Source organism: Aedes albopictus, chromosome 1 (assembly GCF_035046485.1).
Source record: "Aedes albopictus strain Foshan chromosome 1, AalbF5, whole genome shotgun sequence".
NCBI classification, from domain to species: domain Eukaryota; kingdom Metazoa; phylum Arthropoda; class Insecta; order Diptera; family Culicidae; genus Aedes; species Aedes albopictus.
Genome location: NC_085136.1, coordinates 24,081,728 through 24,109,476, shown reverse-complemented (window position 1 = coordinate 24,109,476; position 27,749 = coordinate 24,081,728). Strand labels below are relative to the sequence as shown.

At 43.7% G+C, this 27,749-nt stretch overlaps 1 protein-coding gene across 3 annotated transcripts in view; it reads left to right on the top strand.

Annotated features, from left to right (window-relative positions):
- The window catches only part of LOC109424776 (eye-specific diacylglycerol kinase), a 596,032-nt gene that overhangs the window by 106,091 nt on the left and 462,192 nt on the right, over positions 1-27,749 (top strand). For all 3 annotated transcript variants that reach the window (XM_062844213.1, XM_062844212.1, XM_062844211.1), the window contains exons 4-5: positions 20,991-21,184; positions 27,097-27,721. The gene's annotated coding sequence lies outside the window, so the exon portion shown is untranslated. The remainder of the gene's footprint in view (positions 1-20,990; positions 21,185-27,096; positions 27,722-27,749) is intronic.

Sequence of the window (27,749 nt, the reverse complement as noted above, 5' to 3'; positions counted from 1 at the left end):
ATCCTCCAGGATTCTTGGACAGAATCCTCCAGGATTCTTGGACAGAATCCTCCAGGATTCTTGGACAGAATCCTCCAGGATTCTTGGACAGAATCCTCCAGGATTCTTGGACAGAATCCTCCAGGATTCTTGGACAGAATCCTCCAGGATGCTTGGACAGAATCCTCCAGGATTCTACGACGGATTCCTCCAGGATTCTTGGACAGATCCTCCAGGATTCTTGGACAGAATCCTCCAGGATTCTTGGACAGAATCCTCCAGGATTCTTGGACAGAATCCTCCAGGGTTCTAGGACAGAATCCTCCAGGATTATTTGACAGTATCCTCCAGGATTCTTGGACAGAATCCTCCAGGATTCCTGGACAGAATCCTCCAGGATTCTTGGACAGAATCCTCCAGGATTCTTGGACAGAATCCTCCAGAATTTTTGACAGAATCCTCCAGGATTCTTGGAGAGAATCCTCCAGGATTCTTGGAGAGAATCCTCCAGGATTCTTGGACAGAATCCTCCAGGATTCTTGAACAGAATCCTCCATGATTTTCGGACAGAATCCTCCAAGATTCTTGAACAGAATCCTCCATGATTTTCGGACAGAATCCTCCAGGATTCTTGGACAGAATCCTCCAGGATTCTTGAACAGAATCCTCCATGATTTTCGGACAGAATCCTCCAGGATTCTTGAACAGAATCCTCTATGATTTTCGGACAGAATCCTCCAGGATTCTTGGACAGAATCCTCCAGGATTCTTGGACAGAATCCTCCAGGATTCTTGGACAGAATCCTCCAGGATTCTTGGACAGAATCCTCCAGGATTCTTGGACAGAATCCTCCAGGATTCTTGGACAGAATCCTCCAGGATTCTTGGACAGAATCCTTCAGGATTCTTGAACACAATCCTCCAGGATTCTTGGACAGAATCCTCCAGGATTCTTGGACAGAATCCTCCAGGATTCTTGGACAGAATCCTCCAGGATTCTTGAATAGAATGCTCCAGGATTCTTGAACAGAAGCCACCAAGATTCTTGGACAGAGGCCTCCAGGATTCTTGGACAGAATCCTCCAGAATTCTTGCATACAATCCTCCAAGATTTTTGGATAGAATCCTCCAGGATACTTGGATAGAATCCTCAGGAATCTTGGACAGAATCCACCAGGATTCTTGGAGAGAATTCACCAGGATTCTTGGATAGAATCCTCCAGAATTCTTGGACAGAATCCTCCAGGATTCTTGGACAGAATCTTCCAGGATTCTTGGACAGAATCCTCCAGGATTCTTGGACAGAATTCTCCAGGATTCTTGGACAGAATCCTCCAGGATTCTTGGACAGAATCCTCCAGGATTCTTGGACAGAATCCTCCAGGATTCTTGGACAGAATCCTCCAGGATTCTTGGACAGAATCCTCCAGGATTCTTGGACAGAATCCTCCAGGATTCTTGGACAGAATCCTCCAGGATTCTTGGACAAATCCTCCAGGATTCTTGGGCAGAATCCTCCAGGATTCTTGGACAGAATCCTCCAGGATTCTTTTACAGAATCCTCCAGGATTCTTGGACAGAATCCTCCAGGATTCTTGGACAGAATCCTCCAGGATTCTTGGACAGAATCCTCCAGGATTCTTGGACAGAATCCTCCAGGATTCTTGAATAGAATGCTCCAGGATTCTTGGATAGAATCCTCAGGAATCTTGGACAGAATCCACCAGGATTCTTGGAGAGAATTCACCAGGATTCTTGGATAGAATCCTCCAGAATTCTTGGACAGAATCCTCCAGGATTCTTGGACAGAATCTTCCAGGATTCTTGGACAGAATCCTCCAGGATTCTTGGACAGAATCCTCCAGGATTCTTGGACAGAATCCTCCTGGATTCTTGGACAGAATCCTCCAGGATTCTTGGACAGAATCCTCCAAGATTCTTGGACAAATCCTCCAGGATTCTTGGGCAGAATCCTCCAGGATTCTTGGGCAGAATCCTCCAGGATTCTTGGACAGAATCCTCCAGGATTCTTTTACAGAATCCTCCAGGATTCTTGGACAGAATCCTCCAGGATTCTTGGACAGAATCCTCCAGGATTCTTGGACAGAATCCTCCAGGATTCTTGGACAGAATCCTCCAGGATTCTTGGACAGAATCCTCCAGGATTCTTGGACAGAATCCTCCAGGATTCTTGGACAGAATCCTCCAGGATGCTTGGACAGAATCCTCCAGGATTCTTGGACAGAATCCTCCAGGATTCTTGGACAGAATCCTCCAGGATTCTTGGACAGAATCCTCCAGGATTCTTGGACAGAATCCTCCAGGATTCTTGGACAGAATCCTCCAGGATTCTTGGACAGAATCATCCAGGATTCTACGACGGATTCCTCCAGGATTCTTGGACAGATCCTCCAGGATTCTTGGACAGATCCTCCAGGATTCTTGGACAGAATCCTCCAGGATTCTTGGACAGAATCCTCCAGGATTCTTGGACAGAATCCTCCAGGGTTCTAGGACAGAATCCTCCAGGATTATTTGACAGTATCCTCCAGGATTCTTGGACAGAATCCTCCAGGATTCCTGGACAGAATTCTCCAGGATTCTTGGACAGAATCCTCCAGGATTCTTGGACAGAATCCTCCAGAATTTTTGACAGAATCCTCCAGGATTCTTGGACAGAATCCTCAAGAATTTTTGACAGAATCCTCCAGGATTCTTGGAGAGAATCCTCCAGGATTCTTGGACAGAATCCTCCAGGATTCTTGAACAGAATTCTCCATGATTTTCGGACAGAATCCTCCAAGATTCTTGGACAAAATCCTCCAGGATTCTTGGACAGAATCCTCCAGGATTATTGGACAGAATCCTCCAGGATTATTGGACAGGATCCTCCAGGATTCTTGGACAGAATCTTCCAGGATTCTTGGACAAAATTTTCCAGGGTTCTTAGATAGAATCCTCCAGGATTCTTAGAAATGATCCTCCAGGATTCGTGGAGAGAATCCTCCAGGATTCGTGGAGAGAATCCTCCAGGATTCTTGGAGAGAATCTTCCAGTATTCGTGGAGAGAATCCTTCTGGATTCTTGGACAGAATCCTCCAGGATTCTTGGACAGAATCCTCCAGGATTCTTGGACAGAATCCTCCTAGATTCTTGGACAAAATTTTCCAGGATTCTTAGATAGAATCCTCCAGGATTCTTGGAAATGATCCTCCAGGATTCGTGGAGAGAATCCTCCAGGATTCGTGGAGAGAATCCTCCAGGATTCGTGGAGAGAATCCTCCAGGATTCGTGGAGAGAATCCTCCAGGATTCGTGGAGAGAATCCTCCAGGATTCGTGGAGAGAATCCTCCAGGATTCTTGGAGAGAATCTTTCAGGATTCGTGGAGAGAATCCTTCTGGATTCTTGGACAGAATCCTCCAGGATTCTTGGACAGAATCCTTCAGGATTCTTGGACAGAATCCTTCAGGATTCCTGGACAGAATCCTCCAGGATTCTTGGACAGAATCCTCCAGGATTCTTGGACGGAATCCTCCAGGATTCTTGGACAGAATCCTCTAGGATTCTTGGACAGAATCTTCCAGGATTCTTAGATAGAATCCTCCAGGATTCTTGGAAATGATCCTCCAGGATTCGTGGAGAGAATCCTCCAGGATTCGTGGAGAGAATCTTCCAGGATTCGTGGAGAGAATCCTTCTGGATTCTTGGAGCTTCCGGGAGAAACGCTACAGAGCTTTCAGGAGAAACTCTCCAGACCTTTCAGGAGAAGCTCTCCAGAGCTTTCAGGAGAAGCTCTCCGGAGCTTTCAGGAGAAGCTCTCTGGAGTTTTCAGGAGAAGCTCTCCGGAGCTTCCGGGAGAAACTCTACAGAGCTTTCAGGAGAAACTCTCCAGACCTTTCAGGAGAAGCTCTCCAGAGCTTTCAGGAGAAGCTCTCCGGAGCTTTCAGGAGAAGCTCTCTGGAGTTTTCAGGAGAAGCTCTCCGGAGCTTTCAGGAGAAGCTCTCCGGAGCTTTCAGGAGAAGCTCTCCAGAGTTTTCAGGAGAAGCTCTCCAGAGCTTTCAGGAGAAGTTCTCCAGAGCTTTCAGGAGAAGCTCTCCAGAGCTTTCAGGAGAAGCTCTCCACAGCTTTCAGGAGAAGCTCTCCACAGCTTTCAGGAGAAGCTCTCCAGAGCTTTCAGGAGAAGCTCTCCAGAGCTTTCAGGAGAAGCTCTCCAGAGCTTTCAGGAGAAGCTCTCCAGTGCTTTCAGGAGAAGCTCTCCAGTGCTTTCAGGAGAAGCTCTCCAGTGCTTTCAGGAGAAGCTCTCCAGTGCTTTCAGGAGAAGCTCCCAGTGCTTTCAGGAGAAGCTCTCCAGTGCTTTCAGGAGAAGATCTCCAGAGCTTTCAGGAGAAGATCTCCAGAGCTTTCAGGAGAAGCTCTCCAGTGCTTTCAGGAGTAGCTCTCCAGTGCTTTCAGGAGAAGCTCTCCAGTGCTTTCAGGAGAAGCTCTCCAGTGCTTTCAGGAGTAGCTCTCCAGTGCTTTCAGGAGAAGCTCTCCAGTGCTTTCAGGAGAAGCTCTCCAGTGCTTTCAGGAGAAGCTCTCCAGTGCTTTCAGGAGAAGCTCTCCAGTGCTTTCAGGAGTAGCTCTCCAGTGCTTTCAGGAGAAGCTCTCCAGTGCTTTCAGGAGAAGCTCTCCAGTGCTTTCAGGAGAAGCTCCCAGTGCTTTCAGGAGAAGCTCTCCAGTGCTTTCAGGAGAAGATCTCCAGAGCTTTCAGGAGAAGATCTCCAGAGCTTTCAGGAGAAGCTCTCCAGAGTTTTCAGGAGAATCTTCTTAGAATTTCCAGTAGAATATTTGTAAGAGGGTCCTCATCGTTTTGGAGAGAAATATTTTAAATTTCGATGGCCCCTTACGCACACCACTGAGCACCGGTGTCAAAAGAAAGTTCAAGCGCTCGGTGCGAGATCGCATTCATTCCATTATTCTTCTGACGCTTCGACACATACTGACTCTGGCTCGGTATATTTTTTTTCCACTGCCACTGGCGTTGCCGTAGCTGTTGCTGTTGTTGCTGTCGAGTGGCTGTTTTTGTATCGCTTCGTTGTCGTCGTTATACAAGTGACAATGAAATTTCATCCTTTGTCTAGAGAGAGAGGTTTTCTCCAACGATCGACGACGGGCTGGTGCTCCAACGACGACGTGACGCGACGCTAGGTGTCAAAGGTGAAAAATGTGTTTCCAGCAAGATTATGGACGGTTGTGTAAGAAGAAAACTTGAAGGAAGTGGATCGATGGTCGAGAGGGAGGGAGGAGGGCTTAACTCTGGAGAAAACTAGTTTTGCATTTAGATTCAAGTGACACTGACTGTGGGATCCGATGACACAGGTGGTGGTGGGAGTGGGTGGCGAAATTCAAAGGAGTTGTGTCTATTGTTAAACAACTCATTCCGAAGAACTTGCTTGAAACAATGGCGCTGCCAAGAAGCAAGCGATGAAACCCCTGGTAGGTAGGAGACTGTGTTTTTCCAGTTGAGATATCGGTTTCCGGTTTCCGGAAGCCAACCGAGAGAAAAGGATTTGAGCGCTGATGGTGATGTAATCGGGAAATTGCGCTGTACTAATCCGAAAGGTGGGTGAAACCGGTGGAAAATGTGGGAAATCTGAAATGTGTCTGTCGGAAAGTGGGTGGTTTATAAAGGCTAAAAGTGAAGAAATGTGAAATTTTTAGAATAGATTTTTATCCTAGGCTTTGAAAAGCTTTCGGTGGAAATTGTAAATGCTTTTTCAAGAAGTTTTACTGCAAAATTTCTACTTGTCCTCCCGGAAGCTTGAACAATTTCTCCTCGATGCTTCGGCAGCTTGTTCTGGTAGCATGGTGAGCTGCTATTGAAAGCTTGGATAGATTCTTCTGGAAGCTTGAGAAGATTCTTCTGGAATTGGAGAGATTCTCCTGGAAGCTTGGAGTGCTTCTCTAAGCGAATCAGGAATCCTGGAGGATTCTCTCCAAGAATCCTGGACAAGAATCCTGGAGGATTCTCTCCAAGAATCCTGGAGGATTCTCTCCAAGAATCCTGGAGGATTCTCTCCAAGAATCCTGGAGGATTCTCTCCAAGAATTCTGGAGGATTCTCTCCAAGAATCCTGGAGGATTCTCTCCAAGAATCCTGGAGGATTCTCTCCAAGAATCCTGGAGGATTCTCTCCAAGAATCCTGGAGGATTCTCTCCAAGAATCCTGGAAGATTCTCTCCAAGAATCCTGGAGGATTCTCTCCAAGAATCCTGGAGGATTCTCTCCAAGAATCCTGGAGGATTCTCTACAAGAATCCTGGAGGATTCTCTCAAAGAATCCTGGAGGATTCTCTCCAAGAATCCTGGAGGATTCTCTCCAAGAATCCTGGAGGATTCTCTCCAAGAATCCTGGAGGATTCTCTCCAAGAATCCTGGAGGATTCTGTCCAAGAATCCTGGAGGATTCTGTCCAAGAATCCTGGAGGATTCTGTCCAAGAATCCTGGAGGATTCTCTCCAAGAATCCTGGAGGATTCTCTCCAAGAATCCTGGAGGATTCTCTCCAAGAATCCTGGAGGATTCTCTCCAAGAATCCTGGAGGATTCTCTCCAAGAATCCTGGAGGATTCTCTCCAAGAATCCTGGAGGATTCTCTCCAAGAATCCTGGAGGATTCTCTCCAAGAATCCTGGAGGATTCTCTCCAAGAATCCTGGAGGATTCTCTCCAAGAATCCTGGAGGATTCTCTCCAAGAATCCTGGAGGATTCTCTCCAAGAATCCTGGAGGATTCTCTCCAAGAATCCTGGAGGATTCTCTCCAAGAATCCTGGAGGATTCTCTCCAAGAATCCTGGAGGATTCTCTCCAAGAATCCTGGAGGATTCTCTCCAAGAATCCTGGAGGATTCTCTCCAAGAATCCTGGAGGATTCTCTCCAAGAATCCTGGAGGATTCTCTCCAAGAATCCTGGAGGATTCTCTCCAAGAATCCTGGAGGATTCTCTCCAAGAATCCTGGAGGATTCTCTCCAAGAATCCTGGAGGATACTCTCCAAGAATCCTGGAGGATTCTCTCCAAGAATCCTGGAGGATTCTCTCCAAGAATCCGGAAGGATTCTCACCAAGAATCCGGAAGGATTCTCTCCAAGAATCCGGAAGGATTCTCTCCAAGAATCCGGAAGGATTCTCTCCAAGAATCCGGAAGGATTCTCTCCAGGAATCCGGAAGGTTTCTCTCCAAGAATCCGGAAGGATTCTCTCCAAGAATCCGGAAGGATTCTCTCCAAGAATCCGGAAGGATTCTCTCCAAGAATCCGGAAGGATTCTCTCCAAGAATCCGGAAGGATTCTCTCCAAGAATCCGGGAGGATTCTCTCCTAGAATCCGGAAGGATTCTCTCCTAGAATCTGGAAGGATTCTCTCCAAGAATCCTGGAGGATTCTCTCCAAGAATCCTGGAGGATTCTTTCCAAGAATCCTGGAGGATTCTCTTTAAGAATCCTGGAGAATTCTTTCCAAGAATCCTGGAGGACTCTCTCCAAGAATCCAGGAGGATTCTCTCCAAGAATTCAGGAGGATTCTCTCCAAGAATTCAGGAGGATTCTCTCCAAGAATTCATGAGAATTCTCTCCAAGAATCCATGAAGATTCTCTCCAAGAATCCTGGAGAATCGTGAAGCACTCGAGCCAAGAATCCTGAAGGTTTTATGATGGTTCTGAAATTCTTCTCAAACCTATCTTTTTTTTTTTTTTTTTTTTTTTTTTTATAGAGTGACCAGGTGGAGCTGCAGGACAGCTGAAAGCAAAGCCTGGACCCTTTCCCTACTTTTCCCCTACTATGACCAATACTCACGATGGACTAGACGATGTCGTCAACTTGAGCAAAATGTGCAGTATTTAGTATTGGGTCGTAGTAGTTATCAAAAATACAGTGTCGCTTACTGTTCCCATCACACCCGTATTTTGTGGAAGCTCTAGAAATGTAATATTTTGATACTTTTGAAGACTACTCAGTGACAATTATCAGAACTAGCGTTTGTAGCCGGTATGGGCAACTAGTTTTTCTGACATCATCTCCAAACAATAATCAAAAAATATCCCAAGTTACATTGTGTATTCTGAAAGTTATTTCAAGTTAAATACCAATATTGTTATGATGAACCGATGTTGGTCATCTACAGCACTGGAATCATCTTCAAATAACTCTCTTTTTGAGCTTCCATTTGATGTCGTGGACATAAAACTTATCAGTCGAACGCCTTATGTTAATGTACAGTTAATGTATCCTATGTCGTCGCTAGTCGTCTTTTGCTTCTCTGTGTTCATCTCTTGTATCCCTATGAAGTCTGAATTATCCTTATGTCCACCGTATCATAGCATAGTTTATACTACATTCAAATTACTACAGTTTTCCATGTTTCTGGATCCTGACAAAAAAATAAGATTAAGTTTTAATTTTGATCACATCATAACTCTTGCTCTTTTACTTTTATTGTCATAATATCGACTAAGTCAGGTCGTAAGGTAAGGTCGGTTAGTTGGTTATTGTATTAGCAATTGAAACTAATAAAGATCATCCATCAACTATGGTGTACTCATCCCTAACAGAATCTATAAAAATAAACAAATCTCATTTTAAAATAATAATTTCCTTCATAATCTTCTAATAGCAGTCAATTTGAATGTTAACATAAAAGCTTCAACTGTAAGCAAACTTGTCTCAGCGTCACAGTGCTTGGAGTAAACTTATGATAAATACACCTAAGGGAGCCCCTAGGATTCTCAGCATCGGTCATGTCTATATAAACATTTCCTACTCTCACGTTATTCTTATAATGCCAACTACATTGAAAATGTCAACGTATAGAACCTGTCACTATGTCCACCTAGTCAAGTAGTGAACCATTTCTGTCGAGTTTAGTCAAGTCACGACGTTCCGGCGTCAAAAATACGTCTTACACGTGACCAGTGGATCTATTTAATGGTTAATCACACGTTGGAAACAGAATAGTTATGTTCTTACCTTAGGTGTTTTTTTATGATTTTTACTCACGATTCCTCTTCATTTGGGCTGCAAAACGGTGAGTCGATAAAGAGAGCGTCCAACATAGCTCTGGTCCTCACAAGTTCCTACCTCATGCTTCCACGGGTCAAGCGATGACAAAGACCGTCAGCTAAGAGTTGTGTGCTTAGCTGGTAGTGCAGCCTGGGCCTGGGCCTGGGCACTGTTGTCCTTCTGACTTCAGCTAGATTGAGGAGGTACGATTCGAGCGTTTGTTCACCAAGGAGGTGCAGCTCAAACAGCGTCTGTTCTGGCATCCAGCGGCTGAGTAAGAAACGCTGCACCACGCCCAGCTAGATCCAAGGTGGTAGCCCCATCAGTGTGGTCGTCCCAGTGTTGGTTGAGACGGTGGTGATAGAAATACTCCGAGTTGTTATTTTGCTCATGTAATAGGAAGGGAAAATAAAAGAAGGGAAGGAAAGGATATGATTAGTAGTTGTTATTCGGTACAGTAGAGAGGTTGTGGTGATACACTGGGTTCAGTTTTTATATGGCTGGTCGATTCGCAAGATGAAAATATGTAACAATCCAATGTATTCACTCAATGGCTGTTCAGAATGGTTCCACGGACATGGATAGCAAATCAATAATTTTTCAACATATCGGATGTGTTTTAAAAATCGTTCATTTATGTAATGTACTTTTTCCCTGAAGTACGAAAACGCGCGATCGCGAGTTAATGATTTACATCCCATCTTCAAGGGATCCCTACAAGCTCAATGCATCATTCTAGCACTTTAGAATATCAGCGTTGATGAAGCTGTTCAAATATTACGTAACATGTTTGGGGAAAAATAGATTTTATTTACTCAAAATAAATTACATTACATAATCTTTCAACAACCCTTTACTTGTTCTCCCAAGAACCCTGCCTCGACCAAGTTGGCAGGACGCTGCCCAAACCCTCTCTGAACTAAAGGGCAGGGTGAAATTCTTCTCAAACCTATTCATGTCGAAATTTCTCCTTGGTAAAGTTCCTACCTTCAAATTTGTCAGGTGAATCCCCCAAGCGTTTTCATTAAAAAACTAATTTTTCACCGTCTCCAAAGAAAAGTCATCTAATCATCAAGCCGGCCCATAAAAATCTCCAGGGAAAAACCCGGCTAATCCAACGAGCACAAGGGCCCCATCCATCCACGAGGAAAAATATTTACCTTTTCCGCACATTTCGCTGCGTTGATTTTCACGGTTCGCTTTACTTTCCTATCCTCAGTCGGTGGGCCTCGGAAAACAGTGGATTCACTGTGTGAGAGAGTGGAAATTTGTCCGCGAGGCTGATAAACAATCCGTCTCGAGAGCGCAGCACCGACCACCAAGCAGCGTCTCGTCGTCGTCGTCGTCATCTCTGTGCGGTCTATCCAAAGTTGTCTTAGACTCGGAAGAAGGCGAACGAACAACGGTTGCGGGTTCTTTTATTAAGTGATGAGGCACTTAATTTAGATTTCTATCGATTTTACGGCTCGTCTGATGGGAACAGAGAACCGAACAGACGGATGTGGGATGCGGTTCATCTTTTCTTTTTTTCCGGGCCAATGATCCGGCTTATGGTCTCTCTCTCTCTCGCTCGGTCGGTGTGGTTGGTTGGTTCCGAATGGAGTCGAAAAGTTTTCCAAATATCGGTTTCTGTGTGTGGGGTGATATGTTTGGGCCAATTTTCCGGTTTTGGGATGAATCGGAGATGAATGATAGAGGTAAGGATGGAATCCTTTCCGTAGGAAGATAGCAGTCGCATTAAGATTAAAAGTTGATCCCAAATCATAGTTTTTGGAAGGTATGTTTCAGACATGGCAGTTCAATTTAAGATGACTCACCAATCTGTTATGTTATCGTTCTTGATTTGGTCTGAATATGATTGCCTCTGCTTTATTTCAGAAGGCAATTTTATTCGGAGGTTGAAAAAAATGTTTCCTATAATCCTGGAAAGTCATACTCAAAGCATAATTTCAAGAAAGCATAAGCAGCCTTTCCTCAAAAACAAGGAGCAGCTTCTCTCAGAAGCGTGGAAAAATTACTCTCTGGAGCTTGGAAAAGCTTCTCTCGAAAGCTTGGAAATGCTTCTCTCAGAAGCTTGGAAAAGCTTCGCTCAGAAGTTTGGTAAAGCTTCTCTCAGAAGCTTGGAAAAGCTTCTCTCAGAAGCTTTGAAAAGCTTCTCTCAGAAATTTGGAAAAGTTTCTCTCAGAAGCTTGGAAAAGCTTCTCTCAGAAGCTTGGTAAAGCTTCTCTCAGAAGCTCGGAAATGTTTCTCTTAAAAGCTTGGAAATGCTTCTCTCAGAAGCTTGTAAATGCTTCTCTTAGAAGCTTGGAAAAGCTTCTCTCAAAAGCTTAGAAATGCTTCTCTCAGAAGTTTGCAAAAGCATCTCGCAGAAGCTTGGAAATGCTTCTCTCAGAAGCTTAGAAAAGCTTTTCTCAGAAGCTTGGAAAAGCTTCTCTCGAAACCTTCGAAAAGCTTCATTCAGAAGCTTGGAAAAGCGTCTTTCAGAAGCTTGGAAAAGCTTCTCTCAGAACCTTGGAAAAGCTTCTCTCAGAAGCTAGGTAAAGCTTCTCTCAGAAGCTCGGAAAAGTTTCTCTTAATAGCTTGGAAATGCTTCTTTCAGAAGCTTGGAAAAGCATCTCGCAGAGGCTTGGAAATGCTTCTCTCAGAAGCTTAGAAAAGCTTTTCCCAGAAGCTTGGAAAAGCTTCTCTCGAAACCTTCGAAAAGCTTCATTCAGAAGCTTGGAAAAGCGTCTCTCAGAAGCTTGCAAAAGCTTCATTCAGAAGCTTGGAAAAGCTTCTCTCAGAAGTTTGGAAATGCTTCTCTCAGAAGCTTGGAAAATCTTCGCTTAGAAGATTGAAAAAGCTTCTATCAGAAGCTTGGAAAAGCTTCTCTCAGAAGCTTGGAAAAGCTTCTCTCAGAAGCTTGGAAAAGCTTCTCTCAGAAGCTTGGAAAAGCTTATCCCAGAAGCTTGGAAAAGCTTCTCTCAGAAGCTTGGAAAAGCTTCTCTCAGAAGCTTGGAGAAGCTTCTCTCAGAAGCATGGAAAAACTTCTCTCAGAAGCTTGGAAAAGCTTCTCTGTAAAAGCTTGGAAAACCTTTTCTGGAAAAGCTTCTCTCAGAAGCTTGGAAAAGCTTCTCTGTAAAAGCTTGGAAAACCTTCTCTGGAAAAGCTTCTCTCAGAAGCTTGGAAAAGCTTTTCTCAGAAGCTTAGAAAAGCTTCTCTTAGAAGCTTGGAAAAGCTTTTCTCAGAAGCTTGGAAAAGCTTCTCTCAGACGTTTGGAAAATCTTTTCTCAGAATCATAGGAATGCTTCTCTCAGAAGCTTGGAAATGCTTCACTCAGAAGCTTGAAAAAGCTTCTCTCAGAAGCTTGGAGAAGCTTCTCTCAGAAGCTTGAAGAAGCTTTTCTCAGAAGCTTGGAAAAGATTCTCTCAGAAGCTGGGAAAAGCTTTTCTCAGAAGCTTGGAAATGCTTCTTTTAGAACATTGGTGAAGCATCTCTCAGAAGCTTGGAAAAGCTTCTCTCAAAAGTTTGGAAAAGCTTCTCTCAGAAGCTTGGAAAAGCTTCTCTCAGAAACTTGGAAATGTTTCTCTCAGAAGCTTGGATAAGCTTCTCTCAGAAGCTCGGAAATGCTTCTTTTAGATACATGGAAATGCATTTCTTATAAGCTTGGATAAGCTTCTCTAAGAAGCTTGGAAAAGATCCTCTCAAAAGCTTGGAAAAGCTTCTCTCAGAAGCTTGGATAAGCATCTCTCAGAAGCTCGGAAAAGCTTCTCTCTGAAGCTTGGAAAAGTTTCTCTCAGAAGCTTGGAAAAGCTTCTCTCAGAAGCTCGGAAATGCTTCTTTCAGATACATGGAAATGCATTTCTTATAAGCTTGGATAAGCTTTTCTCAGAAGCTTGGAAAAGCTTCTCTCAAAAGCTTGGAAAAGCTTCTCTCAGAAGCTTGGAAAAGCTTCTCTCAGAAGCTTGGAAAAGCTTCTCTCAGAAGCTTGGAAAAGCTTTTCTCAGTAGCTTGGAAAAGCTTCTCTCAGAAGCTTGGAAAAGCTTCTCTCAGAAGCTTGGAAAAGCTTCTCTCAGAAGCTTGGAAAAGCTTCTCTGTAAAAGCTTGGAAAACCTTTTCTGGAAAAGCTTCTCTCAGAACCTTGGAAAAGCTTTTCTCAGAAGCTAAGAAAAGCTTCTCTTAGAAGCTTGGAAAAGCTTTTCTCAGAAGCTTGGAAAAGCTTCTCTCAGACGTTTGGAAAATCTTTTCTCAGAATCATGGGAAAGCTTCTCTCAGAAGCTTGGAAATGCTTCACTCAGAAGCTTGAAAAAGCTTCTCTCAGAAGCTTGGAGAAGCTTCTCTCAGAAGCTTGAATAAGCTTTTCTCAGAAGCTTGGAAAAGCTTCTCTCAGAAGCTTGGAAAAGCTTCTCTCAGAAGCTGGGAAAAGCTTTTCTCAGAAGCTTGGAAATGCTTCTTTCAGAAGATTGGTGAAGCATCTCTCAGAAGCTTGGAAAAGCTTCTCTAAAAAGTTTGTAAAAGCTTCTCTCAGAAGCTTGGAAAAGCTTTTCTCAGAAACTTGGAAATGTTTCTCTCAGAAGCTTGGAAAAGCTTCTCTCAGAAGCTTGGAAATGTTTCTCTCAGAAGTTTGGAAAAGCTTCTCTCAGAAGCTTGGAATAGCTTTTCTCAGAAGCTTGGAAATGCTTCTCTCAGAAGCTTAGAAAAGCTTCTCTCAGAAGCTTAGAAAATCTTCTCTCAGAAGCTTGGAAAAGCTTCTCTCTGAAGCTTGGAAAAGTTTCTTTCAGAAGCTTGGAAAAGCTTCTCTCAGAAGCTCGGAAATGCTTCTTTCAGATACATGGAAATGCATTTCTTATAAGCTTGGATAAGCTTCTCTAAGAGGCTTGGAAAAGCTTCTCTCAAAAGCTTGGAAAAGCTTTTGAGAGAAGCTTGGATAAGCTTCTCTCAGAAGCTTGGAAAAGCTTCTCTCAGAAGCTTGGAAAAGCTTCTCTCAGAAGCTTGGAAAAGCTTCTCTCAGAAGCTTGGAAAAGCTTCTCTCAGAAGCTTGGAAAAGCTTCTCTCAGAAGCTTGGAAAAGCTTCTCTCAGAAGCTTGGAAAAGCTTCTCTCAGAAGCTTGGAAAAGCTTCTCTCAGAAGCTTGGAAAAGCTTCTCTCAGAAGCTTGGAAAAGCTTCTCTCAGAAGCTTGGAAAAGCTTCTCTCAGAAGCTTGGAAAAGCTTCTCTCAGAAGCTTGGAAAAGCTTCTCTCAGAAGCTTGGAAAAGCTTCTCTCAGAAGCTTGGAAAAGCTTCTCTCAGAAGCTTGGAAAATCTTCTCTCAGAAGCTTGGAAATGCTTTTGTCAGAAGCTTGGAAAAGCTTCTCTCAGAAGCTTGGAAAAGCTTCTCTCAGAAGCTTGGAAAAACTTCTCTCAGAAGCTTGGAATAGCTTCTCCCAATAGCTCGGAAAATCTTTTCTCAAAAAATAACATAAATTTCTCTCAGAAGCTTGGAAAAGCTTCTCTCAGAAGCTTGGAAATGCTTTTCTCAGAAGCTTGGAAAAGCTTCTCTCACAAGCTTGGAAATGCTTCTGTCAGAAGCTTGGAAAAGCTCCTTTCAGAAGCTAGGAAGAGCTTCTCTTAGAAGGTTGGTAAAGCTTCTCTCAGAAGCTTGGAAGAGCTTCTCTCAAAAGCTTGGAAATGCTTCTGTCAGAAGCAAAAACTTCTCTCAGAAGTTTGAAAATGCTTCTCTCATATGCTTGGAAAAGCTTCTCTCAGAAGCTTGGAAAAGCTTCTCTCAGAAGCTTGGAAAAGCTTCTCTCAGAAGCTTGGAAAAGCTTCTCTCAGAAGCTTGGAAAAGCTTCTCTCAGAAGCTTGGAAAAGCTTCTCTCAGAAGCTTGGAAAAGCTTCTCTCAGAAGCTTGGAAAAGCTTCTCTCAGAAGCTTGGAAAAGCTTCTCTCAGAAGCTTGGAAAAGCTTCTCTCAGAAGCTTGGAAAAGCTTCTCTCAGAAGCTTGGAAAAGCATCTCTTAGAAGCTTAGAAAAGCTTCTCTCAGAAGCTTGGCAAAGCTTCTCTCAGAAGCTTGGAAAAGCTTCTCTCAGAAGCTTGGCAAAGCTTCTCTCAGAAGCTTGGCAAAGCTTCTCTCAGAAGCTTGGCAAAGCTTCTCTCAGAAGCTTGGCAAAGCTTCTCTCAGAAGCTTGGCAAAGCTTCTCTCAGAAGCTTGGCAAAGCTTCTCTCAGAAACTTGGCAAAGCTTTTCTCAGAAGCTTGCCAAAGCTTCTCTCAGAAGCTTGGAAAAGCTTCTCTCAGAAGCTTGGAAAAGCTTCTCTCAGAAGCTTGGAAAAGCTTCTCTCAGAAGCTTGGAAAAGCTTTTCTCAGAAGCTTGGAAAAGCTTCTCTCAGAAGTTTGGAAAAGCTTCTCTGTAAAAGCTTGGAAAACCTTTTCTGGAAATGCTTGGAAAAGCTTCTCTAAGAAGCTTGGAAAAGCTTCTCTCAGAAACTTGGAAAAGCTTCTCTCACAAACTTGGAAAAGCTTCTCTCAGAAGCTTGGAAAAGCTTCTCTCAGAAGCTTGGAATAGCTTCTCTCAGAAGCTTGGAAAAGCTTTTCTCAGAAGCTTGGAAAAGCTTCTCTCAAAAGCTCGGAAATGCTTCTTTCAGATACATGGAAATGCATTTCTTAGAAGCTTGGATAAGCATCTCTCAGAAGCTTGGAAAAGCTTCTCTCAAAAGCTTGGAAAAGCTTCTCTCAGAAGCTTGGAAAAGCTTCTCTCAGAAGCTTGGAAAAGCTTCTCTCAAAAGCTTGGAAAAGCTTCTCTCAGAAGCTTGGAAAAGCTTGTCTCAGAAGCTTGAAAAAGCTTCTCTCAAAAGCTTGGAAAAGCTTCTCTCAGAAGCTTGGAAAAGCTTCTTTCAGAAGCTTGGAAAAGCTTTTCTCAGAAGCTTGGAAAAGCTTCTCTGTAAAAGCTTGGAAAACCTTTTCTGAAAAGCTTCTCTCAGAAGCTTGGAAAAGCTTTTTTCAGAAGCTTAGAAATACTTCTCTTAGAAACTTCGAAAAGCTTCTCTCAGAAGCTTGGGAAAGCTTCTCTCAGAAGCTTGGAAAAGCTTCTCTCAGAAGCTTGGAATTCATCTGTAAAGCTGTTAAATGCTGTCATTAGATTATTTTCAAACTTTCTCATAGAATTCCAATCGATTCAATCAATCATTTCTCGATGTTACCACATCGCTCGATTACAAGTGCAACTTTCAGTCTATTCATATCCTCACCTTCATCCTAGTTTATAAAACATCCTATCCATTTCCTGGTAAAACCCCGAGGAACCGGATTATAAATAAAATTCAAATTGTTCACCTCCCTCCTAGTTTTCCAACTTCTAGGTTGACATTTAACTTGCTGACGATGCACCGCCGTCCGAGACCAATCATCTCCAACACGTGTCGTTATTGTTTTTGTTATCCACTGAGTTAGACTCCGATGCGATGCGATGGTTCCGGACCTTGCACCGGAGGGGCAATTAGACTAAAAGCGTCCCAATGCGATCTCCCAATGCAATGCAAATCGCATTTTTACCACCCCCCTTCGAGCACCTGAAGCATTTGCTGTTCCCGCCCGGTGAAAGCTAAGCGAAATTCAATTCTTAGTCAATTAATCTAATTGGTTTGGGAAGCAACGTGGATGACGAGGAAGAACAGGACGTTGACGCACAAGCGTCCCGATTGTTCGGGACGGCATTACCTACTCTTCAAGAGCAGTTGAGCGCTTTACAGTCAGTGGAACTGAAGTGTCAAGTTCACTTCGCGCGGCTAGCTGGAAGCGAACACTGGTTTTCCACGAATTGGAGCGGGAGGAGATATTTCAAGCAAACACAATCTATTTTATTGCTCAATTGGAAGGAACGCGTCGAGGAAGTAACTTCTTGTTTGTTGAAGTTGGGCGGAATTTATCGAAGGAGGGTTTTCGGGGAAATGGCTCCATTCGGTGAAATGGGGTTTCGATGAGAAGTCTACATTTCAAATGGTTAATGGATCAACAATCTGATATTTTTAAACGAATTCGAGGAAGTTCTACTATAACAGATGGTTTTCGATGAAATGTCCCGATTCGGTGAAATGGCTTATCGAAAGAACCTACGAACCCCAACCCCGATTAGAAATGTGATTTCTTATGAAAGGTTCACGTTTCCGCCAGTAAATTCTTTGCAATTCAATGATTACAAATGCTTTTCGATGAAATGTCCCCATTCGAGGAAACGGCTTTCCTTGTACAGATTCATACTTTTTGGGGTTTAGAAGCGCTGTTCGATTGGAGGTGTGATTTCCTTACAGGATCACATTTTCGACAGAAAATTCGACACATTTTTTCAGTAACAGTCATCTCTTTCGATGAAATGTCCCCATTCGGTGAAATGGCTTTTTCAAGATTTGTTTACATCTTACACGCATTCACGCCTTTTTCAATCAAAGTTGATTTTCGGAACCCTTTCTCACTATCCACAGGACATTCTGATTCAATTGAATCCCTTTTTCAAAAGGCATCATGGGAAATGACCCACCCTTTCGAAAACAAAAACGTTTCATGCCAGAATCATTCTGCATCCGATTGGAACTGACGTGGGCGCGTATCAGCAAAAAATCAATCAAACTTTTCCTCACTCAGCTCATCTCATCCATGCAACCCACCCATCGAGCTCGGCTCACATTCATTGTGCGAAAAGAATTCCATAAATTTGCCACCCTTTCAGGGCCAGGCCGTGAAAGCTCAGCATGTGAAAGCATAAAAACGCTTTGCACCGTGAATAATGTTTATTAATTTAATTTCTGTCGGTCCTCTTTTTTTTGGCTTTTGGCAGAGGCGATGATGAAAGAAAAAAAAAAAAGTGGGTGAGCATCGATCGATGGCGATGATCGGTGTTTGTTTATAGCTCGCAAATTCAATCAAAATGTGCATATTCATTATCGGTTCGTTGCTGAAGAACTGTGCAAACGGGGGTCCACGAAGGGAAAGTTCGAGGCTAGGATTTTGTGTTTCATGGCGAATGGAAAAATTGCAGGGATGGACGAATTTCCACATAAGCGGAAATCGATTGAGTGTCGATCGGAATATTAATGCGAATTGGAGCACTTAGATGATGTGCTTGGATGCAAGATTTTATTCTACATCATGATTTTCACGTGAACTCTCCTGCGGTAATAATTATACAGGATTGTTGGAGAGAATCCTCCCGGATTCTTGGAGTGAATCCTTCCGGATTCTTGGAGAGAATCGTTCCGGATTCTTGGAAAGAATCCTTCCGGATTCTTGAAGAGAATCCTTCCGGATTCTTGGAGAGAATCCTTCCGGATTCTTGGAGAGAATCCTTCCGGATTCTTGGAGAGAATCCTTCCGGATTCTTGGAGAGAATCCTTCCGGATTCTTGGAGAGAATCCTTCCGGATTCTTGGAGAGAATCCTTCCGGATTCTTGGAGAGAATCCTTCCGGATTCTTGGAGAGAATCCTTCCGGATTCTTGGAGAGAATCCTTCCGGATTCTTGGAGAGAATCCTTCCGGATTCTTGGAGAGAATCCTTCCGGATTCTTGGAGAGAATCCTTCCGGATTCTTGGAGAGAATCCTTCCGGATTCTTGGAGAGAATCCTTCCGGATTCTTGGAGAGAATCCGTCCGGATTCTTGGAGAGAATCCTTCCGGATTCTTGGAGAGAATCCTTCCGGATTCTTGGAGAGAATCCTTCCGGATTCTTGGAGAGAATCCGTCCGGATTCTTGGAGAGAATCCGTCCGGATTCTTGGAGAGAATCCGTCCGGATTCTTGGAGAGAATCCTTCCGGATTCTTGGAGAGAATCCTTCCGGATTCTTGGAGAGAATCCTCCCGGATTTTTGGATATAATCCTCCCGGATTCTTGGATAGAATCCTTCCGGATTCTTGGAGAGAATCCTCCCGGGTTCTTGGAAAGAATTCTCCCGGATTCTTGGAGAGAATCCTCCCGGATTCTTGGAGAGAATCCTCCCAGATTCTTGGAGAGAATCCCTCCGGATTCTTGGCGAGAATCCCTCAGGATTCTTCGGGAGAATCCCTCAGGAATCTTCGGGAGAATCCCTCAGGATTCTTCGGGAGAATCCCTTAGGATTCTTCGGGAGAATCTCTCAGGATTCTTCGGGAGAATCCCTCAGGATTCTTAGGGAGAATCCCTCAGGATTCTTCGGGAAAGTCCCTCAGGATTCTTGGAGAGAATCCCTCAGGATTCTTGGAGAGAATCCTCCAGGGCTCTTGGAAAGAATCCTCTAGGATTCTTGGAGTGAATCCTCTAGGATTCTTGGAGTGAACCCTCTAGGATTCTTGGAGTGAATCTTCTAGGATTCTTGGAGAGAATCCTCTGGGATTCTTGGAGAGAATCCTCTGGGATTCTTGGAGAGAATCCTCTGGAATTCTTGGAGTGAACCCTCTAGGATTCTTGGAGTGAATCCTCCCTGATTCTTGGAGTGAATCCTCCCGGATTCTTGGAGTGAATCTTCTAGGATTCTTGGAGAGAATCCTCTGGAATTCTTGGAGAGAATCATCTAAGATTCTTGAAGAGAATCCTCTAAGATTATTGGAGCGAATCCTCTAGGATTATTGGAGAGAATCCTCTAGGATTCTTGGAGAGAATCCGCCCGGACTCCTGGAGAGAATCCTTCATGATTCGTTGGGGTGAATCCTCCGTCAGCTGTTTAAATCATGTATCGAATCGATCAGACATAAATATTGATCTCATCTCTACCCCTAGCCCTCCTCCATCATCATCCCGCAGATTACGGCTGGTCCCACTTGGGAACTAGATTTATGACCTTATTCCCGTTCTACCACCACTACGGGAAACCGTACGTCATCATCATCATCATCCCGTCGTCGTCGTCGTCGCTGTCATCATTTTCCACGCCATTCAGGAAGAGAGGCGAATGAACCTGAACTGAGTGCGCTCGAGCCGCCGCCAACACACACATTTCCCATCCGCTTTCGGTCCAATTAACTCTTATTGCCGGAGATTATCTTCGTTGTGCCGGGGATGATTTATGTGCACTTGTGTACTAGGTACTATAACCGTATGATGATGGCGCGCGCGTTCCATTCTCTTTTGGTCTCGCGCTCGTCCTTTCCCTCTAGGTTGGCGACGATCGATCCCGAGGCGGAAAAGCGAGAGTTGACCTCCGTCGTACTTGTTTTCCTGACTGTGGCGGTGGTCCAACAGCAATAAGGTGTGAGATGAAGGGCGTATCCGAGTGGGAGGAAAATTCTTGTTCCTGATTAGGTTCGACTCTCTTGGGGACATAGTTGTTGAAGATGCCATCCTGCCAGAAAACATGGATTTTAAATATGCGAGTGCCCTCACTAACATCATCTAGTGAGACAATTCCTCACTATCTTATTTTCGGACTATCTAGACTCCTTAATAAGTTGATTATCTTTACCAAAGATACCATGCTTCCAGGTATTCAGGTTTTCTAATTGATTGGTGTTTAAAATACTGCCATGTACACTAACGCTACCTAACGGAGAAGCCCTAGATTATTTTCGACGTCAATGTCATCTTCCTTAAAATTTTCAAATCCAATAGACAATTTTTAGTCTGCTGATGATTCATACTGAAGACGCCATTCTCCTATGAGGTATGGTTCCTGAGATATTGAGGGTTAAATTCTGCTCACTAGCACCGCCTAGTGAGAAAATCTAGAACTATTCTATTCCTAGTTATATACATTTCTTTATTAAATAGTTATTTTTTGCAAAACAATCTGCCATTAATTTTGAAACCGTACCGTTGCAAATGGTTATCAAATCAAATCAAATATTTAAAAACAAACTATAACAGCTTTGACGATGATTATGGCATCCCACACTACTCGGGACACATCGCTCCTTGGAATTCCGTTCGACTCTCCCTCTTGAGTGGATGTCCTAGTCCTTCTTCTCGCTTCCTCTCGTTGTCTGTTTCCGGATTCTTCTCTCCAGGTTGGCGAAATGATTATTTATTGCTTTACTAATAATTGCACTTTTATTTTCCGGATCTTCCTTCCACAGGTTTACCTATCCACCATCCTTGGACCATTCTCAGTGTATCGAACGAAACCATCTAAAAAAAAAACTGTAAGATGGGCTGAGCAACGACACGTGGTAGTCGGGATACGGAACAATGTTGTCGTTGCAGGTGGGATGGCATGATTCTTGGAATGGAAGAAGGAACCTGGTCGGAGAGCAGTTTTGGGATTAGTGTGGTGAGTATCCTTGAAATAAATTTAATAAATTTAGTGTTTCACAGAAATCTTTAACCCTTTCCTTCCCACGACTTTGAACGGCTATATCTATGACAAAAAATCGTTTCCGAAAAAAGTGGTAGAACAAAAGTTATTGCAATTTGGCTAAATTTTTCGAAATCAATGAAAAAAAATTTGGTTGTAAATCAATAGGTTTTTGATTGTTTATCAATAGTTCAACTATTGAAACAAGTAGGTAGTAGTTGGGTTAACATTATGAGGTTATAACCATATTCTAAAAATTATTGCATCATATTCATCTAATTACGTTTGTCCGGAGTTCGTCGAAAATCGATGGTGCTCTAGAGCAACCATGGGAAGTAGAGGGTTAAAGATTTCGAGGAAAATCCTCCAAGGATTTCGAAGGAAATCCCCCATAGATTTCGAAGGAAATTCAGCCGAGACTTCCTCCGAAATCCTGGAAGGACATGGAAGGATTTCCTCCGCAATATTGGAAGATTTTCCTCCGCAATATTGGAAGGATTTTCTCCGAAATCATTGAAGGATTTCCTCCGAAATCCTGGAAGGATATTCACCGAAATCCTGGAAGGATTTCCTCCGAAATCCTGAAAAGATTTCCTCCGAAATCCTGGATGGATTTCCTCCGAAATCCTGGAAGGATTTCCCCCAAAATCCTGGAAGGATTTCCCCCAAAATTCCGGAAGGATTTTCCCCAAAATCCTGGAAGGTTTTCTTCCGAAATATTGAAAGGATAACCTCCGAAATCCTGGAAGGATTTCCTCAGAAATACTGAAAAGATTTCCTCCGAAATCCTGGAAGGCTTTCCTCCGCTCTGAAATCCTGGAATTATGTCCTCTGAACCCTCCAAGGATTTCGGAGGAAATCCTCCAAGGATTTCGGAGGAAATCCTCCAAGGATTTCGGAGGAAATCCTCCAAGGATTTCGGAGGAAATCCTCCAAGGATTTCGGAGGAAATCCTCCAAGGATTTCGGAGGAAATCCTCCAAGAAGGAAATCCTCCAAGGATTTCGAAGGAAATCCTCCAAGGATTTCGAAGGAAATCCTCCAAGGATTTCGAAGGAAATCCTCCAAGGATTTCGAAGGAAATCCTCCAAGGATTTCGAAGGAAATCCTCCAAGGATTTCGAGGGAAATCCTCCAAGGATTTCGAGGGAAATCCTCCAAGGATTTCGAGGGAAATCCTCCAAGGATTTCGAGGGAAATCCTCCAAGGATTTCGAGGGAAATCCTCCAAGGATTTCGAGGGAAATCCTCCAAGGATTTCGAGGGAAATCCTCCAAGGATTTCGAGGGAAATCCTCCAAGGATTTCGAGGGAAATCCTCCAAGGATTTCGAGGGAAATCCTCCAAGGATTTCGAGGGAAATCCTACAAGGATTTCGAAGGAAATCCTACAAGGATTTCGAAGGAAATCCTACAAGGATTTCGAAGGAAATCCTACAAGGATTTCGAAGGAAATCCTACAAGGATTTCGAAGGAAATCCTACAAGGATTTCGAAGAAAATCCTCCAAGAATCCTCCAAGGATTTCGAAGAAAATCCTCCAAGGATTTCGAGGGAAATCCTAAAAGGATTTCGAAGGAAATCCTCTAAAGATTTCGAAGGAAATCCTCCAAGGATTTCGAAGGAAATCCTTCAAGGAATTCGAAGGAAATCCTTCAAGGATTTCGAAGGAAATCCTTCAAGGATTTCGAAGGAAATCCTCCAAGGATTTCGATGGAGATCCTCCAAGGATTTCGGAAGAAATCCTCCAAGGATTTCGAAGGAAATCCTCCAAAGATTTCGAAGGAAATCCTCCAAGGATTTCGAAGGAAATCCTCCAAGGATTTCGGAGGAAATCCTCCAAGGATTTCGGAGGAAATCCTCCAAGGATTTCGGAGGAAATCCTCCAAGGATTTCGGAGGAAATCCTCCAAGGATTTCGGAGGAAATCCTCCAAGGATTTCGGAGGAAATCCTCCAAGGATTTCGGAGGAAATCCTCCAAGGATTTCGGAGGAAATCCTCCAAGGATTTCGGAGGAAATCCTCCAAGGATTTCGGAGGAAATCCTCCAAGGATTTCGGAGGAAATCCTCCAAGGATTTCGGAGGAAATCCTCCAAGGATTTCGGAGGAAATCCTCCAAGGATTTCGGAGGAAATCCTCCAAGGATTTCGGAGGAAATCCTCCAAGGATTTCGGAGGAAATCCTCCAAGGATTTCGGAGGAAATCCTCCAAGGATTTCGGAGGAAATCCTCCAAGGATTTCGGAGGAAATCCTCCAAGGATTTCGGAGGAAATCCTCCAAGGATTTCGGAGGAAATCCTCCAAGGATTTCGGAGGAAATCCTCCAAGGATTTCGGAGGAAATCCTCCAAGGATTTCGGAGGAAATCCTCCAAGGATTTCGGAGGAAATCCTCCAAGGATTTCGGAGGAAATCCTCCAAGGATTTCGGAGGAAATCCTCCAAGGATTTCGGAGGAAATCCTCCAAGGATTTCGGAGGAAATCCTCCAAGGATTTCGGAGGAAATCCTCCAAGGATTTCGGAGGAAATCCTCCAAGGATTTCGGAGGAAATCCTCCAAGGATTTCGGAGGAAATCCTCCAAGGATTTCGGAGGAAATCCTCCAAGGATTTCGGAGGAAATCCTCCAAGGATTTCGGAGGAAATCCTCCAAGGAATTCGAAGGAAATCCTCCCCAAGAATTTCGACGAAAGTCCACTAAGGGATTCGAGGGAAATTCTCCCCAAGAATTTCGACGAAAGTCCTCTAAGGGATTCGAGGGAAATCCTTGCAGGATTTCGAGGGAGGTGGGGCTGGCTCACCGACACTTCCGGTCCGCTTTAGTGCTTTATGCATCATTGTGGCCAGGTGTTGCTCTAGTTTTTCCAACTGTATTGTAAAGCATGAGCGGTGATCCTTGGCATTCTTGTGTAAATTGGGGTAGGTACTCGAAATGTTGATCGATCACCGATTATTGCTGGCAGATGCAGTGGAAAGTTTGTCTTAATACGTATCAATCGTCTCTGACAAACGAGAAAAACTGACTTCACTGATTACCTGTCTCTGAGCCAAATTTGGTATAGAGTCTTCAGTCTCCGATTAATCGCTTCATGTTTGATGGAGGTTTTTAATCCAATGGGTTACATAGCCGCTATCCGAATGAAGAGAGTAATGTTCCGCGTAATATATCACAAATCGAAAGAGGTACGGTACATTACGTGGAATGGATATACTGAATTGGGTACCAGACCAAGTCCCTGCTGGGTGGCGCTAAATAGGTGAGCCATAGACAATATAATCGTCAATGTCGTAGGGCATAGTATGTGACTATTGTCGAAACAGCACTATTTTTGGTCATTGTCCAACTAAGCGCATAACTATGTTAGGGTCAATATTAGGATGAAATCATTGGTAAAATATAATAATACTTTTTAGTTTGTGTAGTTAGTTGAACTAGTGTTAATTTTTATTGGGACATTTTCTGTAGGTTTATTCTGGATTACAATGCATTAGCTGCCCTTTAACTGAATTATTTTATAACAGTAAACAACATTAGTCCTTCTTGATAAAAGATGTATGGACATAGAATTGCCAAACTATACATCTGATCAGATATTTTTCCGGTATTATATTGTGAGTAGAGAGTTAAACACCTACGGAAAATAGTTTTTCAATGTCAGACAAACATCACATGAACACAGCTACCAATGTACCAAACCTTCTCTACTGTCTTCTCATTTCGCCGCTTCCTATCCTCAATTTAACTTATCTGACACTAGTTAGGACTGTCTGTGGGAGATCCGGGTTTCTAATTCTGTGTAGGACTTGTTAAAACGGGATGCCTGATATGTACTGCGGACAAATGGGCTGGAAGTACTGAGCAATCACAATTACTGTCGTATTAATCATATTAAATGCATGCTTTTCTACTTACATCCCGAACGTCGCCAACCGGCAAAGAGGACATGACGAAAAAACGCGAGATGGCCCTAACAAAAACTAGAAAGGCGATGAAAATGGTCATCGATGCAACGATATGGAAACAAAATAGATGAGAAATTATCGACCAAATCATAATCAATGAACATATCGCTAATGTTCTTTATCATTCTTTCCTTCTTTTTCTCGTTTCAGCAACAAAATTGAAACCTCTCTACTATCTCTTCATTTTCTACCTCTTCCCATCCTATTCCCACGTCTTCCTATATCCTCTACCCCATCTATTTAATGTATCTGACACTTGTTGGGACTGGTAACGCCAGCACCTGCCTGTGGAAGATCCCGGTGTGCTAATTCGGTGTAGGACATGTTAACGGGGGAGGCTTAGTAGGTCCACATCTGCCTACAAGCAGATGGGCTGACAATTGTCGGCCTGGGTGTGGACTGAGCAATTACAATTACAATTACAATTACAAATCCTTGCAGGATTTCGAGGGAAATCCTTGCAGGATTTCGAGGGAAATCCTTGCAGGATTTCGAGGGAAATCCTTGCAGGATTTCGAGGGAAATCCTTGCAGGATTTCGAGGGAAATCCTTGCAGGATTTCGAGGGAAATCCTTGCAGGATTTCGAGGGAAATCCTTGCAGGATTTCGAGGGAAATCCTTGCAGGATTTCGAGGGAAATCCTTGCAGGATTTCGAGGGAAATCCTTGCAGGATTTCGAGGGAAATCCTTGCAGGATTTCGAGGGAAATCCTTGCAGGATTTCGAGGGAAATCCTTGCAGGATTTCGAGGGAAATCCTTGCAGGATTTCGAGGGAAATCCTTGCAGGATTTCGAGGGAAATCCTTGCAGGATTTCGAGGGAAATCCTTGCAGGATTTCGAGGGAAATCCTTGCAGGATTTCGAGGGAAATCCTTGCAGGATTTCGAGGGAAATCCTTGCAGGATTTCGAGGGAAATCCTTGCAGGATTTCGAGGGAAATCCTTGCAGGATTTCGAGGGAAATCCTTGCAGGATTTCGAGGGAAATCCTTGCAGGATTTCGAGGGAAATCCTTGCAGGATTTCGAGGGAAATCCTTGCAGGATTTCGAGGGAAATCCTTGCAGGATTTCGAGGGAAATCCTTGCAGGATTTCGAGGGAAATCCTTGCAGGATTTCGAGGGAAATCCTTGCAGGATTTCGAGGGAAATCCTTGCAGGATTTCGAGGGAAATCCTTGCAGGATTTCGAGGGAAATCCTTGCAGGATTTCGAGGGAAATCCTTGCAGGATTTCGAGGAAAATCCTTCCAGGATTTCGAGGGAAATCCTTCCAGGATTTCGAGGGAAATCCTTCCAGGATTTCGAGGGAAATCCTTCCAGGATTTCGAGGGAAATCCTTCCAGGATTTCGAGGGAAATCCTTCCAGGATTTCGAGGGAAATCCTTCCAGGATTTCGAGGGAAATCCTTCCAGGATTTCGAGGGAAATCCTTCCAGGATTTCGAGGGAAATCCTCCCAGGATTTCGAGGGAAATCCTCCCAGGATTTCGAGGGAAATCCTCCCAGGATTTCGAGGGAAATCCTCCCAGGATTTCGAGGGAAATCCTCCCAGGATTTCGAGGGAAATCCTTGAAGGATTTCTAGGGAAATCCTTGCAGGATTTTTCAGGGAAATCCTTGCAGGATTTCTAGGGAAATCCTTGCAGGATTTCTAGGGAAATCCTTGCAGGATTTCGAGGGAAATCCTTCAAGGATCTCGAGGGAAATCCTCCAAGGATTACGAGGAAAATCCTTGCAGGATTTCGAGATAAATCCTTCCAGGATTTCGAGAAAAATCCTTACAGGATTGCAAGTGAAATCCTTTCAGGATATCGAGGGAAATCATTCTTGGATTTAGGAGAAAATCCTTCCGCATTTCGAAGGGAAAGGGATTAGGGATTCCCGGTGAAATCCTGGTCTCACTGTTATTTAAACAATTTCTTTTTATTTTCTTTCTATTTACAGGTTAAAAAGTTCTACGAGGAAACTTAAATAATCAAGAAAACACTCAGCAGAGGAAAAAAGTGTTCCCTGTTCAGAATGACTGTTCCGGAAAATTGATTAACTTAACCGGAGAGGCGTAGCTTTCCATCGATCGATCGGTGGGCCGTTGTTTACTCGTTCGTCTGGCTTCACGAATTTGGGTCGCGGAAAGGTGTGTTAATCGGTAATTGAATCGTTTCGACGAGTGCGCGGGCGAAAGAAGACGCGGTTCGTTCCTACATAATTTAGGGTGGACGCGGCAAAGTGTTTAAAAATTCATCGTGGTCGAGTGGCAGGAGGGACGACCAACGACGAGCCGAAGAAGGGAAGGAGTGCCCATAATACGACACAACGAAATCCGACGGGTGATGGTGAAGAGGAGTTTGTTTGTTCTTCGGTGTCTAAAGTGTAGTTAAATTGCTCAATTGCCTATAGTGTTAGTCGGGGTCGGGGTTTTCCGGGGATTTGTGATATTACTACGAAGATCAGCGAGAAAGGCGTCATCTTGGTTGGAAAACGGAGGAGAGCAGATTGCAGCAATCCAGGCGATGAGGGTCGTCCGGTGGCAGGCCTTCTGAAGAAAATGTGCTCCGGTTGTTTGCTACAGGTAAGTGAAATTAGTGTGTACATAGAGT